At 39.7% G+C, this 17,272-nt stretch overlaps 1 protein-coding gene across 6 annotated transcripts in view; it reads right to left on the bottom strand.

Moving 5' to 3' along the window:
• Positions 1–16,063, bottom strand: part of LOC104147644 (guanine nucleotide-binding protein G(t) subunit alpha-3) — a 69,188-nt gene extending 53,125 nt beyond the window's left edge. For 2 of the 6 annotated variants that reach the window (XM_009680407.2, XM_009680408.2), the window contains exon 1: positions 15,807–16,063. The gene's annotated coding sequence lies outside the window, so the exon portion shown is untranslated. The remainder of the gene's footprint in view (positions 1–15,806) is intronic. The other 4 variants (XM_068923933.1, XM_009680414.2, XM_009680412.2 and 1 more) reach the window with 3 other exon arrangements.
• Between the last annotated feature and the right edge of the window lie 1,209 nt (positions 16,064–17,272).

The raw sequence follows: 17,272 nt of genomic DNA, 5'->3' as shown, positions 1-17,272 counted from the left end.
AGAGATCTGATCCCCACTTGGTGCCTTTAAATGCTACAGCAGCATCAGATACATAATCAACTTTAGTGGCATATGGGTCCCTAACAACACACAGAAAGTAAAATCTGGTTCCTCTAATTAACGGCAACTAGTTGACTGGAAAGCTACTTATATGCATAATTGCATACTTTGCTTCCAGAAAGCAAAATTACTCCAAAATTCAAAAAAAAATTATTCAAAATTCCAAAAATTATCTGTTTACACTGTGTATGAAGAATACTGCTGTATGTCTATTTGTCCAGCCTTACATACTGGTCTCCCTTCATTTCCAAGGCTACTGCTAGACTAGGTCCGAACATAGGGCTTCTTGGAGCCCCGTACTGACACTAAATCACTTTCCTCCTGTCTCTTTGGCTCTATCTAAAATGAGAGACCTGGTGCTTCTGAGCTTCCAGGTGACACTGAATACTGCAACTACTTTACAGGCAGGTCTCCCTCAGAGGCTCTGATGCGACCAAACAGCAGCGCAAAAGGAAAGAGGATGAAGGATAAGTCAGCTGGCTCCCTCTAGGCTGCAATTTCCCTTAGCAACTCTGCTTAAACACGATTCTCTTATTTTCAAGAAGGCAACGGAGTCTTAGCTTTCTGTGCTCCTCCACGGCTGTTTATGTCCACTACCCAGATCTCAGCAGACCCACCTTTCTTCTCTCTGGACCATTAGTGGTGCCCATTAAAGTGGTTCTAATGCAAAGACAATGAGATAGACAGAGAATTCTGAATCTTTTTCAAGCTCAGTCTGATCCTATGGGTGTGATGTTTAGATTAATAACAATGTCTAAATTAATCAAGAACCTTAAAAAAAGGGTAAAATCAAATGATGCTTTAGCCATCTAAAAGCGCCAGCTGCATTCCCAGCAGAAACCCAGCTGTCTTTCCCCCTTGCTTCTCTGCCAGGTTATGCTATTGAGCGCTTCGCTGAAGTTAGTTTAAACACATAATAGACCCTGAAAAGGGGGTCTTGTCGGACATGCCAAATTTTTCTGTACACCCCTATATTCACAGGCGTTCAGAATAACAATCAAACCCCTTTTTCTGGTACATTTTGTTGGATGGTCAAAATACTTTATACTATGCTATTCTGGATTTTGTGTCATTGATTGTAATAGAATTTTTGCCTGCATAATGGGTTGGATGAACAGGAACCTTTTGTTATCCTGTTTATTCACAACTGTATAGAGGTAGTAGAATTGTACATATCACCTTTGTTGCATGTATTGCCTGGTTTCCTATATCTTTTCTCCAGCTTCGGTTTCTTACAACCGAAGATAGAAAGCGATAGAAAGTGATCTAATGCTGGGGGTAGTTCTCTGCTTGTGTGTCAGAAAATAATTATGTTCAGAAAATTGAGGAATTGAAGTAAATACATGAGCCTTCAGCTAAGAGGTGGCTGCTCTCCAGCATATATTCCACCAGGGAGCTCCAGTGGAGCAGCAGAATTCAGGATGCTGCCATCATCTAGGTTATAGGCTCCCCACATCCTCCTCTGCGGCTTGTTCAAACAAACTCAGCATGGGGCCCTCTGAGTGAGGAGCAATGATGAGGGCAAATGTTATGTATTACTAAATTCTTGGGAAAAAGCTTCATGCAAATCCTTCTAGGACCTTCCAGACTTTATGTTTGAATAGTGGGAGGAGTATGCATGCCCGTGCTTCAAGCCACAGCCCTGACCACCCTCCCCTCCAACACCAAACTGATAAAAGCACTCTCCGAGGAGGCCACCAAATATTTTTTCCTCTTTTGTGTCTGAGGTTTTTGCTGAGGGTTATAGTGTTTGTTCTTCTTTGGTCATTTTGGAGTTAGTGGATCACTATCAATCCAGCACAACTCTTCCCAAACTCCTTGAACACTGATGGCAGTTTCAGCTGCTGATGGTTAAAAACAAGGACGCCTTTCTTCTATCTAATGTGATGACCTGGATCTTCCACTGATTTCCAGATAGACAGTTCTAGTTTCTTAAAGAAATTCCTAAACTGCAATGAAATAAAAAAAGAACAATGATAAAAGATTTATTACCGTACAAGTGAAGGCAGCTTTCTGGTTTCCTCTATGTACTGATTACATTGACTGAGAAAGGATGAGAAATCTCTTCTGATGATTGCATGTTTGGAAGCTGGACATTCTTTTACGTTTCCAGATAAAGAATGATACAGTAAAAATAAAAAATAGATGACTACTAGTGTTGTAATTTATTATCCTGCTAAAATGCATTAAAAGATGTTCTGGTCTTAGAACAGCCATGAGATTAGACATAAAACAACAAAACATTTTTTTAAGCTAAAATCAGAATTTTTTACTGGTCTTCATATCATAGTTGACTGAAATAAAAATTTAAAGGAAAAATTGACTACATAATTGATCTGAAATAAAAATACTTTCAAACTCAAAACACATGCTTCATACTAAGAAAGAAAGAGATAGGGAATCAATTTCAGTTTGCAGTCTGAGAAGGAGGTTTTGAAATCCCCAAAACTTACTGCTTCACTTGTTTCAATGGTACTGGATACTGAAACAGAGTTAAACACATGAACACATTTATATTAAATGCATAGAAAAAAGCGTTTCCTGTTAGGGTGAGTTTTAAAAGTAGTGTTCTAAGTAACAGAAGAGTTATGTTCTCCACTGGAAATATGAAATTAAATGAACAAGCGGGAGCTACCTTTAAGTAGGTAAGGAAAATGTAAACCTTTAGGGAAAATTTGAGAGAAAGGTACAATACACTCTCCTCCAATTCAGGCTGTGCTGCATCTTCCATTTTACAAGTTAGGTATAATACCATATCATAGGAAGATCTCTGGCATTAAACTTGAATCACTGCATTTGTTTATCCCTGAAGACAAATATTTTTCCTTAGGACTGTCTCACGACGACCTCTTCAGTACACAGCTTACTTGGCACAGCAGTCCCCCACCTTGAACACATGCAGCCAAATCATCAGAGTCAGCTCCAGCCTTGGAGGAAAAACTGAATTTTCCTATTCCAAGAAATGGGCTTGGGGGCTGGGTGGGAGGGAGGTTGCCCAGGGATGAGCAACTCCCGCTACCAGGAGGGAAGAGGAAGCTGGTAAGAAAATGTGGGGAGTTGGGTTTGCTGCTCCAACGACCTAGGAGACAGGGAAATAAGGATGGTGCCTGGTGCCTGGGAGGAGCTCCTCTTCTTCCTCTCCCCAGAGGTATGCACCAGCCCACTCACCAAAGACAAACCAACTTTGCAAGGCTCTGGCATCATAAACAAGGGTTGAGGGGTAGAAGGACAGCTGTTTTTTTCTATATCTACTTCCCCAAGTAACTGTCTACCTTGCCCTTGACTAAATCCATTGCCTACAAAAGCAAGTTAATATTACTGTGGACCTTAATCACTACTACTAAGTCTTTCTGTTAGATAAAAAGAAAACAAGGCATTCTAGTTTTTCAGAACATAAGGTTGACAGAAATGGCTGTTGGGCTACTCGAGTTATCATTTCTTTATGTCAAGTACAATCTATTTTTACAGCAATGCAAACCTCAGTGTGAGATAATTTACCATGCTCTAAATCAGTAACATGATTGTTGGTATTAGTCCAATCTGATGAGAGTTTCCTTTTGGGAAACTCATCACACATTTCCATAAAAACTGCAACCCATTGTACTGCTTCGTTTGGTACATTTAGTACTGTCCCTGTCTAGAACCTGTTCCTGCTACACCTCTTTTCAGTGATTGTCTCCTGAAAAACAAGGACATCTCTTTTTCTTTCTTGCCTGTGTAACTGTTCTTCTTTGTATAGCCTTCACTTCAAGTGCTGAGCTTGAGGTTTGCATACATGATGTGAAAGGGTGTAAGATTTCACAGAGTTAGAGTGTGAAATTTGTTGGAGTTTGCTCATCAGCATAGGGACACGCATATGACTGCAGCAGACGCAGGACTGGTCAGTAGACCCCCTATTTCATTCCAGCAGTGGCCCTTCCTTTAATACCCAGCTTTCTTCAGGGCTGGGTTATTTAGGGGTTATTAACCAGTCCCTGGTTATTTAGGGACTCCTACATGTGATTTTGAAAGGTGGTCCTCTTTCCATTTCCCAGGACAAACAGACAGCAATGATGTCATATTGCTGTCACTGAAGTAACACATCAGTGAGCACTTTTCACAGCCAGAATCCACCTTTTCTCCACTCACTAAAAACTTAAATGGATTTCAGTAGGACCAGGTAATGTAGTAATGGCTATCATCTGTGGAGCATAGCTGGATATTACTGGACATCTGTAGCTTTTCCAGGAATGTTTAACAAGCAGTCTTTTTTAACAATGCATTTCTTCAAGAACTTGAACACACTTTACATACAGTGCCTTAATTCTTGCTGGTTGCAAAAAGGCTCGAGGTCTTCCATTTTTCGTAGATTATTTTCTATTGTCCTGGTTGTGATTCTCTGAATCAGTGAATGTTTCTACTCATGATTTTTTTGCCCATTATGCACAGCTACTGAGGACAGCTTTATAAGAAGGCTCATGTTTGGGGAATTTTAACAGGCTGGACGACATTTCTGGCTGTTCCTTTCCATTAGGATATTCCAGTTGGTATGGTGAATAATTTTAGATATTTCTTCAGGAGCTGGGCTTTGTGGAAGCAATTATTTCAAATGTTTGTCTGAATACTTCATTGCACTGTTTCACCTGAGCAGTGGCTGCATCTTGTATTGGCAATGTAATTTTAAGGTGAGATCTTCAGTTTCTTTTGAAAGGGATTGAATGGCTTTTCTTTGGAAAAGCACAGTTGCTCTGGTGCTTTTACCTTGAATAAGTGCTGCATTTCATTATTATAAGCAGCACAAAACTACAAAAAATGTTTATGAGCTATGCTCAGTTGTTGTAGCTTTATGATTTTTAGTAAGTACTAGTGATCTCATTGTGTAGAAATTGTCTATAAACCAATATAGACTAATATTTAGTGTGGACTGTCTCTGATTTTGTTTTGTTTTGTTATTTTTTTTTTAATCATGAAATCCAGTGAAGTCTTTTGAAGTTTCTGAAGAACTTAGACTCTTTGTGGAAGAGGTTATTAGAATTTTTTTCTAAAACAATGGGCTTTTAGGAACGCTCTGAAATGACGAATGTAAGATTGCGCTTGTCCCCAAAATAATTTTGGAACTTTGACCTTAGTATTGACAGACAGAACCATGCTTAAAATAGTATCTGGTTGTGATTTTCATTTTGACAGTTCATCTCACTATTCCTGGGCTTAATCTTTTAATGGAATTATCAGCTTGGAGTTTGAAAGCTTCCCAATAGCAGTAGCAGATATTGGGAGGCATGAGGCTATGCTTTTTTTTTTTTTTTCCATTAAATTGTCAAGTTGAGTTGAATCGATTTTCATTAGCATAGCTCTAAATTTCTCTTCTGTGTTATTACATCAGCATTGTTACCACTGTAATCAAGGGAAAAAAGGATTTAAAAAACTTATTTCCTATTGTTAGTGGCATTCTCTCAAGTAAACCTTTCTAAGTCTGGCTTTCTGTTATATGTGTGGGGGGTTGAATATTCACCTTACAGAACTTTGCTTACTTGAACTGCTAGAATAACACTACTTCTTTTTATAACTGTGCCAAAATATATGAGATTATGCCTCCTTATATCTTCTAGGAGTCCTACGACTTGCAGCCAGCTGCTCACAGTCATCATGCCTCTTGCTGCTCAGAGAAATGGACATCTGTCCAGCACAACCACCAGCTTTTCAGTTCCCACCAACTTTTTTGGCCTTTGCACAACATTTCTGCCTAGAGACCCTGAGCAAATGGAAGAAACAGAGCTTGAAGGTTTGTTCTCTTTATAAGTGGACTCTATTTTTTTTCAGAGGAATCCTGAACTTTTCCAGGGGAACACAAAATTTGGAAAGAGGGGTTTGTTATTGTTAAGGTTTTCTAGGAGCCTTCTGAAAAATTGGACACAGTGTCTACTAGTTACCTTGCCTGGGATTCTTATGCTTTGGCAGTTCATACCAGTTTTTGATGGCACTCCTACACAAAAAGGGTAATTACAACCTAAACAAATTCACAACGATGATTAACATGAAACTTTTATTTCGAAAACCTGTGTTCCTGTGACCTCTGTCTATAACCCAAAGAAGAAAGGCGCTCCCCAGTGCCTTGTAACTATAGGAGCTAAATGGAGAATTTTTTTTACAGTATAGGTGTTTTGAATAAGAGGGTGTAAGATCTGATGTAATTTCTTTTCTACAGCATGGTGAGCAGACCATTCTTTGTAGTAAACTCTTGCTATCACATGGTCTCGCAGACAGCGTTTCAGAGGAAGCAGTTACTCTGGTATCCTTGCATTTCCCACAGCTATGGCTTAGCAGAACTCAGGCATGCTACTAGAGCACAGGTCCTTCCCCTGATTGCTCAATGATTAGTTTCCACTTCCTGCTTACTTGGAAATGTGATTATTCTTCAAGATGCAGGAAGGCTCAAATTTAGAGACAGTTGAGGGAGGAAAAAAAAAAAAGAAAGGAAAAAGAAAGAAAAAGAGAGACATGATTTTTTTCCCAGTAAAACAACAGGGACAAATTGTTTACACAAATATTGGCACGTTGTTCCCAGCAGGACTACACAAAATGCAGCTGGTTGGCTGGCAGTTCTGCACTGCTCGCCAAGGCACAGCAGGAGACTTAGTAAAGAATACCTATTCCTACTGAGCAACACACAGAAAGAAAACTGCTTTAATAACTACAGTAGTTACCTATCATATTTTCTTTAAAGATAATGTCGCAGATGACTGAGGAGTAATGCACTACACTCATAAGAGAGAAGCAGCTGTATGTTTCATTGGTATAAGACAGTGGTTTAACAAGAATTAAAGGTAAATAAGACAGTGGTTTAACGAGATTCAATGGCAAGGTTCATTTAGTTATTTACTGCATGGAGGACAGGGTCAGATGAAATCGTCAAGAAGATCCTCCCGTTGAGTCCTGGGGTTCAGGGTGGACTCCCTTACTTTCCAAACTCCTACCCAGTCCAGACTTGGTCAACAGTTCACAATCAATCTGAGATACACTTAGCAAAGTTTGCAAAGTCTCAGCATGCTATTAGCCGCTTACTGAGGATCTGTTTCAGGTATAACCTCTCTCGACCTCGAGGAGTAACCTTGAGAGGCATCCCAGCTGAAGCGGGATTCACTGCTATGCCGCTAGCTGCCATGCAGGAGAGCTCAATGGTCTCTAGGCTGCAGCTCTATTTGTGGGCACGGAGTTTTGCTCATGGTCATACAATATTTGGTGTGGAGGTACACCTTTTTTACTGATCTCATGCCACATAAGAGAAAATACCTTTTTGCTGATCTCAAGCTGTGCAGGGGAAAACATATCCCTTTTTGCTGTTCCCATGCCTGTTTCTGGCCTCACCATTTACAAGCAGTGTTGCCCAGTTCCTCCTGGTCAACCCTGGGTGCTGTCAGCTATTTTTAGGCAGCTGGAGCTTGAAATAAGGCAATTGTACTCCACCACACCTTGGGCACGAGATTCGGGGCCGGAGGGGGCAGTAGTTGTGCTCCACCACAGATAATAAGAACCGTTCCATTCTGCGATTAGAATTTTGGTCAAGAGTTCCTTTAAAATAATTCTACTTTCAGAATAAAGGCTACTCTTGTAATTACTCATTTCAAAACCTCTGAGTCAATGATAAATCCATGTTACTGTCTCCATAGTTTGTCAGGCAAACTGCATTTACTGCCTATGACCCTCTACAGCCCATAGAAAATCCATGAACAAATCTCTGTGTCTACGGACAGACTTTGCTAATTTAAAAGAGTCACAGAAGATTATCATACTTGTGGGACGAAAGAACTGAGTCCTTTAGCCTTGCACATTTGTTATTAAATCAATCACTTCAAGAAACTCTTATTTAGAACTGTATCAGTCCACACAGCAGCACAGAATCAACTCTTAATGCAAAGGGTACTTTCTGGCCATGTCCTACTTCTGTCAACAAAATATCGAAAGATCAGCCTTTGAGTATCCTAATCTATACACATCACTTTGTAGAGCAAACATTGCTCTGGATTAATATTTTAGAGGACCAGTTGTTCACAGCAGCTGATAATTTTATGCTGTAACAGAACACTGGGAAAATGCAGATGCTATATAGCGAAATGTTCTCCAGCTAGCGAACAAGTAGGTGGAGGGCTTGGCATGCTGGGCAGGAGCATTGCGGCTGTCCAGCTCTCTGCCTGCCCTGCTCTCAGGCCAGCTTTTCCTCGCAGTGGACACTTGTTCATTTACCATCCGTCAATGGATAGTTGGTGTCCATTTCTCCCATGGTAGATTTTTCAGAAATTTAATACATATGTGTTTTTATTTTTTAATGTATTTTTAATCATCCACTTTGATAATGAAAAGGCCTGGAATATTTTCCAGGATTTGGAAAATTCTAGTTCCTAAATTCTCTTACATTATTAAAAGTTTGTATTTCTATTCTAAACAAATGATTTTGACCCAAAGTATTGTACACACACCTCTCACAATATCCTATCAGTGAAATAAATCTCAAAACTCCATACAGGAAGTTGTTGACAGACAATAATACGCCAATTCTGTTTCTTTTTTTGTTCTTGTTGAACATAAAGCATATTTCACACACTTTACACGACTGATACACACATATAAGAGACTGCCATAAAATATCCAAAGATAGAAAGTGAATACCTTTTTTCCACATAAATGGTCACACTTATCTTTTCTTGATCAAGACTGGAATGACATTTCATATGATTAAGTAATAAAGGTTATGTAAAAATAGCATGCAGCATTCCAAGTCCAACTTATTTCTTGCCAGCTCCACTATTCCTGATAAAGTTAGTTAAATATTAAAAAGGATATTTTTGAAATTCTCTTTGCTGGGTTTTTTTCTCTGACCTAAATGAGATAAAACACAAGGACAGCTAGCATGTTCTCTGTGCCACGGTAGAATTTAAAAATACCTTTTTTTTCTTTATATGCTATTCATTTCTTCAAATAACAAGTATGTACCCACAGCCAAAATGAACACTGGCCTGAAGATTCCTGGTGTTCAACAGTGGCAGACCACTTTCCAAGTCACTTTGATGGAAGCTGTGGGGGCGGCGGGACACTGATCTTCTGGTGAAGCGAGGGAGTTTGGAGATGGCCTGTTGTTGATCCTGGTACCAGCTGTCTGGGCTCTGCGCCAAGAGATTCTGGTTGAAGCTCAGGGACCTCGGGGAGCCTGAGCTGCAATTAGACCATCCATCTGATTGCTGGCATATCTCAAGCCAAGAATTTAATGCATTTACTCTTGAAGGAGGGTAATTTGGGCTTCACTAAAACGTGTTTGGACTTCAATAAAACTCTTAACGGAGTTGCTGCATTAGAGTAGAAGGTCAGTAGCATTTGGAACTTGCTTTATTTGGCCACGTGCCAGTTTTGAAGTAGGCTGGTGCAAGAGCACCTGAACGATAACAAGCATCTTCTTTTTCGGCAGAGGTGTGGCTCTAAGGTGACTAAAGACTGAAGCGATAGCTTATCTAAGGTGTGCCCATAAAACATAGGGAGGAGTGAATGATGATGAAACTAACGAAAAAAGGTGGAGACAAATCTAGCGAGCAGTTATACGCCCCAATTGAACTGAAATAAATGTGTAGCCATGCTTCACTACCTATAAAGCAGAAAACATGTTGTAAAAAAGTGGCAATCATCTTCTTGAATCCCTAAGAGAAAGGAAAAGCTTAAGGAACAGAGAATCTGATTCCACAGAGCTCTGGCTGATGGCCATAACTCGCCTGTATGCGTTGCCATAGCATGGGCAATAGCATAGCTGTCAGACTGGGTACGCTGGCTGCTTACCAGGCAATAACATCTGCTGGGGTAACATCCAGTTTTGGGATCCAGGTTATGGGTTGCACTGTGCTGAACTACCCAGAGTGTGGGCTGTGCTAGCAGTGTGTGGAAGGAAATGGAGAGACCTAAGGTTATTTGTTAGTGCAGGTGGCTATTTCCAAGTGAATTTCTCCCTCTCCAGCAGTGGTAGGAAGGATATCCGCTGAAGGAAAAGTGAAAGTTTGAAAGCAACACCTGAGAGAGAGGAATCTATACATACGAGTGCGGGGTGCTTAGGGTCTGAACTCCACACTAAACTGCTTGACTGGTATTTTGTAGATCAGCATTACATTTACAAAAACGCTTTTGTTTTAGGGTGTTCAGACTATTAGCACAATCTCTTTCCCTTCTAACACAATTCTGACAGGATTAAATCGGCCTAAAGTGCCTCAAAGCCTGACTTGAAACATAGGCAAACGGCATCAGTCTTAGTACAGAAATTCTAATCACAGAACCTCATGAAACCTCATGAAAGATTTCATCCATCCAGACATTTGCTGGGAGAGCATGATACTATTGTGCAAGCAATCTAGGAAATCTTTAGATTGTGTTGGTGACAATTTCCTAATATAAATGCTAGAGAAGCCAAATAGGACTGTGTGACCTGCTGCTCACAAAAAAATGGTGGTAAATGTGGTCATAGATGGTAGTATTGTGCACAAGTGCCAGAGGAAGTTCATTCTTCTCTATGCCTGTAAGTGTTAAATACATCTAATAGCTGCAATTCTGTACCTTCTGCAGTGTCCCACCCTGCTAAAAGCCAGGTACTATATGTACACCTTGATTCCTTAAACCATTTTCTGCTGGATTTTAAACAACAACTTAGCTATTGTTGTTTAAACAACTTAGCTATCTAAAATGCCATGGACCTTCCTGTCATTGTGGGACTGCCTGATCCCTCATTACCTTCACCAGGCCTGATTGGGACCCTGATACAATGGAGACTGCCTGGCCTGGCCTTAGCCTGCACTCATTCCAGCAGTGGTGCCCAGTGCCAGGGCTGGGGCTGCCCTGGTGCCCTGCTCCCTCATGGGCAGTAGGACGGGTCCTGGCAGCCTCTTATGAAATGCTTACTGCATACAGGGCAGTTAAGGGATACTATCATCTCCTTGGTAAAAATATTACGGGTGATTATTGCGTTCTTCAAAGGCTTTCAAATTTGAGCACTATGTTAAAGCTGTATGGGCAAATTAAATGAATGGCAGGTTGCTATTTCTACCTTTAGCTGTAGGCATTGGTGCATCTTATGAAATATGTAAAGAATAGCTGCCCTGTGAGAAAACAGTGGGATTTTTACCACTGTTCTCAGAAAGGGCTGAGTCAGGTTTTCAGATTCTGTATGACTTGCCAAGATGATGCTTTGAGCATGGTAAAGTCCCAGAATATGCAACCTGTATAGTGCAGGGTATTTGGTCTCCGCCCTGCAATTTTGGACTAGGGAGCAATGTGCTAACGAAACAAGATTTTGTGCAATGCAATATTCTTGCTAGGAACACTTATGGTCATTTTGTTAATGAACAGTTATAATAAACGTCTGTTCTTAACTACTGAGAAGACACTTTTTTTTAAAACTAATAATAGTCTGTTTTGTAAGAATAGTTTAGTTCACGCATGTTTTAAGAAAAAAAAGTGGATCTTGTTTTCCAAGTGATGAACTTTATGTGGAGAGCAAGTGGGTTACAGCACTGGTGTAAACAAAATGGAAAACTATAAAAAAGGGAATAATGTGATGACGTCCCCATACAGGCAAAAATATCCCAGTGGCTTTTCTTGTATGTGAAGATGCAGAGAAAGAGCTCCTGGCCTCCTTGCCAAATGTAGCAATACTTCATCCTTCGTTGTAGGCACAGCACATCCTCTGCTCTAGTCCCAGTCATTCCAATAGCTCTGTTTCTTACAGCCAGGTAAGCGCCAGTGTGAGGATGGAAATTAGCCCCAAGAGGATTAGGGGCCCAGATCCAGGCATCTGGCTGATGCAGTGAGGTTAGGAGGTTAGTCACTTCAGCTCCCTCTCTTAGTCTACGGAAAACAGAAGAGGACTCAAGTCACACAGACCTGAATCACTTCTCAAGATTCCTAACTCTCTCCAAAGAGCAGAGAAGGACATTGATTTAGCTAAACCAAGGACGCTTGGTGTACCTGTCTATCACTTTAGTCACTATTTAGACATCATAAGCATGCTAAAAAACTTCATTCACCTGCCTGTAGTGCTAAGTCCTCCAGGTCCATGCTGATACTGCTGAATAAAATGGGATTGGAACCACGTGAGGGCCACTGAAGACAAGTGGTTGTCTTACATCCACAGCGCTTAGTGCTAGCTCTCTCCATAGCAGATTTGTCTTAGAGCTAGCTGGACAGATTCAAAACTGCCAGGAAGTGAACTAAGAAATGCTGAATGCAGAAAGTTAGTGCTCAAGCTCACTATCCAGACTTCCTTTGCATCTCTATATAGACACACTTGTCTCTGTTCCTAGTGCCTGAGTTTCCTCTAACAGTGTACATACTCAGAGCTGCTCAGATACAGAGTGGGTTCTTGAGCTTGATGAATAAAGTAGGTGAACACCATAAATACTCGATCCTCTTGGCCTTCTCTGAACATGACTATAACAAAAGACCCAATTTTCTATACAGATGTGTGAATTGTTTAAGACATTTACTTGAGACTCGGTGACCTTGACTACAATGCCACTTGGGAAGAACAGCTGCCAGTGAAGGAGTCCACCTCTATACCTAAGAGTTCATGGCTTGAGATCCTATGCTGAATTAGGCATGTTTCTTGTAAGATATACCACGTTAGAAACATAACCTGCTCTCCCTTTCTTCTGTTTTTCTTGCTTGGATAGCTTGTGCAGCTATCCCCTTGTCTGTGCTTTATATGAGGGACACATAGATCAGGCCAAGAACTTCATGAGATGTTAAGCATGAATTTGAAACTTTGCAATGCTTTAGTGCCTTTGAGGATCCGAGCAACTTGCAAAAGTCACTCGGAAGATCTATGGAAAAGCTGGGATTTAATCAGGTTTCCCATGGTATAGGGAAGCATAATTCCCTGTTTCATCCTTTTCATTCTATTACCATCCTCAAACTGAGCTAATTCTGTACCTCCCTGTGTATCTCAAACTGGTACTGTCTTTTCCTTTTAGTGCTTCTTCCAGTCTTTGACCCTTTAGATGTGTGTTTAATGTTTCCAGGCTCAAAGTATGAATCAAATAATTGGCACTAGGAGGTCAGAGGCAAGAGGATGGCAAGTGGCAGAAGATATTCCAGTGGGAAAAGATCACAGGATATTTTATTAATCCAGGGTCTGAAAGAACTTTTAGTGATTCTGTCACTGTATTTCACTATCAATGTTTGTGTGACATTTATAGCATCTTCTCCCATCAGGGAGAGATATGCCAGTCCGGTATCTTGGCTAGAAATCCTGAGATCCTTTTCTGGAACTAAAACTGAGGGAAGCATGACTATGTAAACTCAAGAGTGGTTCACTGAGGTCAGTGAAAACAAGTAACAAAACATCATTCCAGTAAGGAGGTAGAGAGGAAGAGACTATTATTATATGCAGAAGAGAAGAGGAAAAGAGATTAGAAAAATGTGGTATTATGCAGAAAAAGAATAAGAATAACTTTAGAGAAAGACAGATTTCTATGTAGAAAGAAATGAGAAATTTGGGGGTATAATAGATAAATAGAATACCAATGGCTATGAATAAGTATTCCAGGGTATGGAAAGAAAAGTTGTTAGACATATAGAAGAAGGTTCTATTTTAAATAAAATAAAGGCTCTTTTGACTTTACAGGGTTAAAGAACAGTGCAAAAGGAGGATCACAAATAGTAGACAGGAGTTATTTGTAAATATTTGAAGATTACCCGAATATTTCCTGAATACTTCAGTCATTAAAAAAATCTTAATAGGAAAGCAAATTTAAAATTCATTACAAAAGTCACACTCTTAGAGCCTTGAGACTCTTGATTAATTTTAATTATGATTCCCTCTGAAAAAATTAAAACAATGAAAGGTATCACCCTGTTAAGCATCCCATGTGACTCTGTTTTCTAATTCCAGAATCAAATGAGCTATTCCAAACAAGTAGTACACTCAACTCTCATTTAGCAGTGTTCATGGAAAAACTCATTATGACTCCTTTAATTAATCCACCCAATTTGAATGCGCCTGCCATAATCTCTAGGGGTAGAGATCCCTCACCCAATACAGACATGAAAAAAGGCACATCTACACAACAAATAAATGATGGAGTGCCAAATGACCAGCAGCAATCATAACATCTGCCCACAAGATCAACTCTGCAAAATAGTTGTATCTTGTACTTTTCTTTAGCCAAATTATTCTTCAAACTACCCCAAAGTGAAATGAGTTGAAATGACAGGATACTTGCAGAAGCAAGAGCTCTAGCAAGTGTAACGGAACAAGCGAGTAAAAGAGAGAAAATTATTTCATACAACTTATCTTAAATTGGCTTTCTCCTGTTTATTCCTAGAACTGCTGTTCTGTTCTGCTGGACTGTGATATTTTTCTTATCATAACCGGGAGAGGATCGTAACTGAGTAAGAGATCCAGGCTCATTATACTCCGTTCCATTTCAGTGACCACAATTTAATCAATAAGATGTAAATTCAGGGTCTTTTATTACTTGAAACATCTAATTTCTGCAAGAATATAAGAACAATAGTACAAGATCAAGCAAAAAGTCCATCTAGCTTAGCATCCTGAACACTGGCAAATAAGATTTGCTTAAATAATAATAAGAACAGGGCAAACTTCCACTGAGTACTCCTCCAGTCTATAGCAGGCTGCAGCTTATAGACTTACTGAACAAGACCTTTTTGTACTGAATAGTTTTAAATAGATTTTTTTCCCAAGAATTTTTTGCATTACTTTTTGAACCCGTGTAAATTGATAGCAGTAAAGAGTGTCTGGACTGCTGTTCAGCAGCGCTTATTATGGTTTGCAATGTTCCTTGTATTACCACTGGTGTTCGTGCGCTCTACCAACAAGTTACCTGTCTCCGCCAGGCCCTAACAGGTATGTCACTGACCACAGAAGTTCATTTTAGAGATTCTAATTTCATATCTCAAGCTACGGTTTGTCTCTTTTGCATCCTTTCAGCTATTGGTAAAAATTACTGTAATCATGTCTCTCTGGAAAAAAAAATAGAACAATATTATCTTCATCCTCTACCTTTATAATTTGGTCTAACTTCTAAACAATGGATCAATCCTCTACCCTTTTGAGTTCTTTCTAAAGAACAAATAATATAAGATAAATATTCCAGGGCTTTTCTGCATGATATTTTTAACATCTGCTACTCCATATAAAGAAGAATGAACTAAAAATTCTTTACAAAGGCATGCAATATTGTAGGATAACAACTACATACTGAGAGCTGTTATAAAATTTTCTTTCTGCTTGTCCTGGGTCCAATAGGGATTTTTTCTGTTAATCATTTGTCAACATGTTTTCACAGACCATATTCCAATTCTAGGAGACTTTGAACACTTTTTATTATATTTTTTCTCAGATAAACTCCTGTTACCAGAAAGGATTTTAGAACTTTGCCTCACAGTTGATCTTTTACATGACTAAGGTGAGGATTTATTTAAACAAATTAATTTGACATTCCTACTGAATTGAAGGTATTCCAGTCAGACCCTCACTGCACTAGGTGTTGGACTTACAATTATAGATTGCAGGCTCTGTCCTAACCAAAAAGAAGACACTAACAATGCACAGAACACATAAGGGTATACTCAGAATGAAACTGAATTATTGCCTCAGTTTTGATCTATACTCAGACAGGGTTTATGGGCTTACGAGGATTTTGTTCTACACCGTTTAGCATAGAAATCGTCATTTAAACAATTTTTAGATACAAGTTTGAATGTCAGTAATTACTCACAGTTCTCAATGAAGTCAAAAAGTGCCCAGTTTTTCTACTAATCACGCCATGCAGTTAGTTGTCTGCGTATAGAGCAGAACCTTCAAGGATAGGTCACGGTGTAACTGAAATGTCAGCGTTGTTTCAAAGTAACACAGAGAACAGCAAAATGCTGATTCTCACCTCTGCCTCCAATCTCCTTTGCTCAGATCTATCCAGAGGTGACCCCAGCGACAAATAAACACATCTCAGACTCTGGGAGAGCACCCTCTCTGTGAACATCAAGTTTGCGTGCCAACTGTGAGAGAGAAAGGATCTGTTAAGGTAGTATTCGTTCCTCCCTGCTCAGCCTCACTTTTACTACAGTAAAAGTTTCTTCACGGCAGTTATCAGGAAAGCAATCACTTAAAGCAGATGTGTTAAGGTGGGAGGCAAGGAAAGTCAGGATTTGCAGTCAGAGCAGTCACCACTGAGAGCTGTCGCTTTAGCTGCTCTCTGCTTAGATGAAAGGGTAACATATTCACGGCGCGGAGAGCTTGGGGTGTAGTAACATATTTAATGCTGTTGAACAGTTCAGGTAAGCTTTGTTTTAATTTAAAAAGCACAACTGAAGAATTTGAGAAAAGTAACGCTGCCAGTGACGTAGGTATCTGCTGCTCTTCATGAAAAATCAGATACTCCTGAAAGCTCTCACGACACACCACCACAAACGTTAACTTCAAAATGCTGTTCATTCCCTTGACCACTGCTACAATGCCAGGATTTACAATGCAAATATGCACCTATCTGTTTATCAGACATGGATGCAAACTGAATTTTTCAGGACAGCTACAGATGTATATAAAAAGTGTTCTTATACAGATGTATAACTAGTTTGAACTATTTTGTGGTAATACATATAGGAATTAGGCACTTGTCTAAGTCGGCTGCAAGTAAATACTTTTTGAAAGCAGCTTTTTTGCTATAAGAAGGGCTTTTTCATATTCAGCACCGCGTACATCGAAGACATTTGATTTCAGGTACTGTCATTTAAGATTCTCTTCCATCAGGCCTTCAGCTGTTGTTGAATTATTCTTTTTAAATAGAGCTAAGTTAAATCACTTACACTGTTGGAGGTAATTGCTGGTTCAGGCGGCAATTACAAGGGGAAGAATTTCTAATTGCCAGTTGAATGACAGCATACTATAAATAAGAAACGCACAAAAAAATAATTGAGAAATCCTTCCTCACACTTGATCTCATCTTAAATGCTGAGACAAGGTCGGGCCTGCCTGTTTCACGATTAAGGGCTATCTTCCTTGTTTTGTTCATGTACTCATTTCTCCATGCAGAGAATCCATGTGACACTGAGAAATCACCAACAGAACATTTTCCTAAGAAGTGATATTTTTAACTGGATATCACTCACTTTGATTCAGAACATTTTTAAGGAATCATCAGTTCCTGAGGTGCTGTTGAAATAGCTGGAAGCTCAAGAATATTTTTTT

Source organism: Struthio camelus, chromosome 1 (genome assembly GCF_040807025.1).
Source record: "Struthio camelus isolate bStrCam1 chromosome 1, bStrCam1.hap1, whole genome shotgun sequence".
NCBI classification, from domain to species: Eukaryota; Metazoa; Chordata; class Aves; order Struthioniformes; family Struthionidae; genus Struthio; species Struthio camelus.
This window is presented reverse-complemented; position numbering and strand designations above follow the sequence as displayed.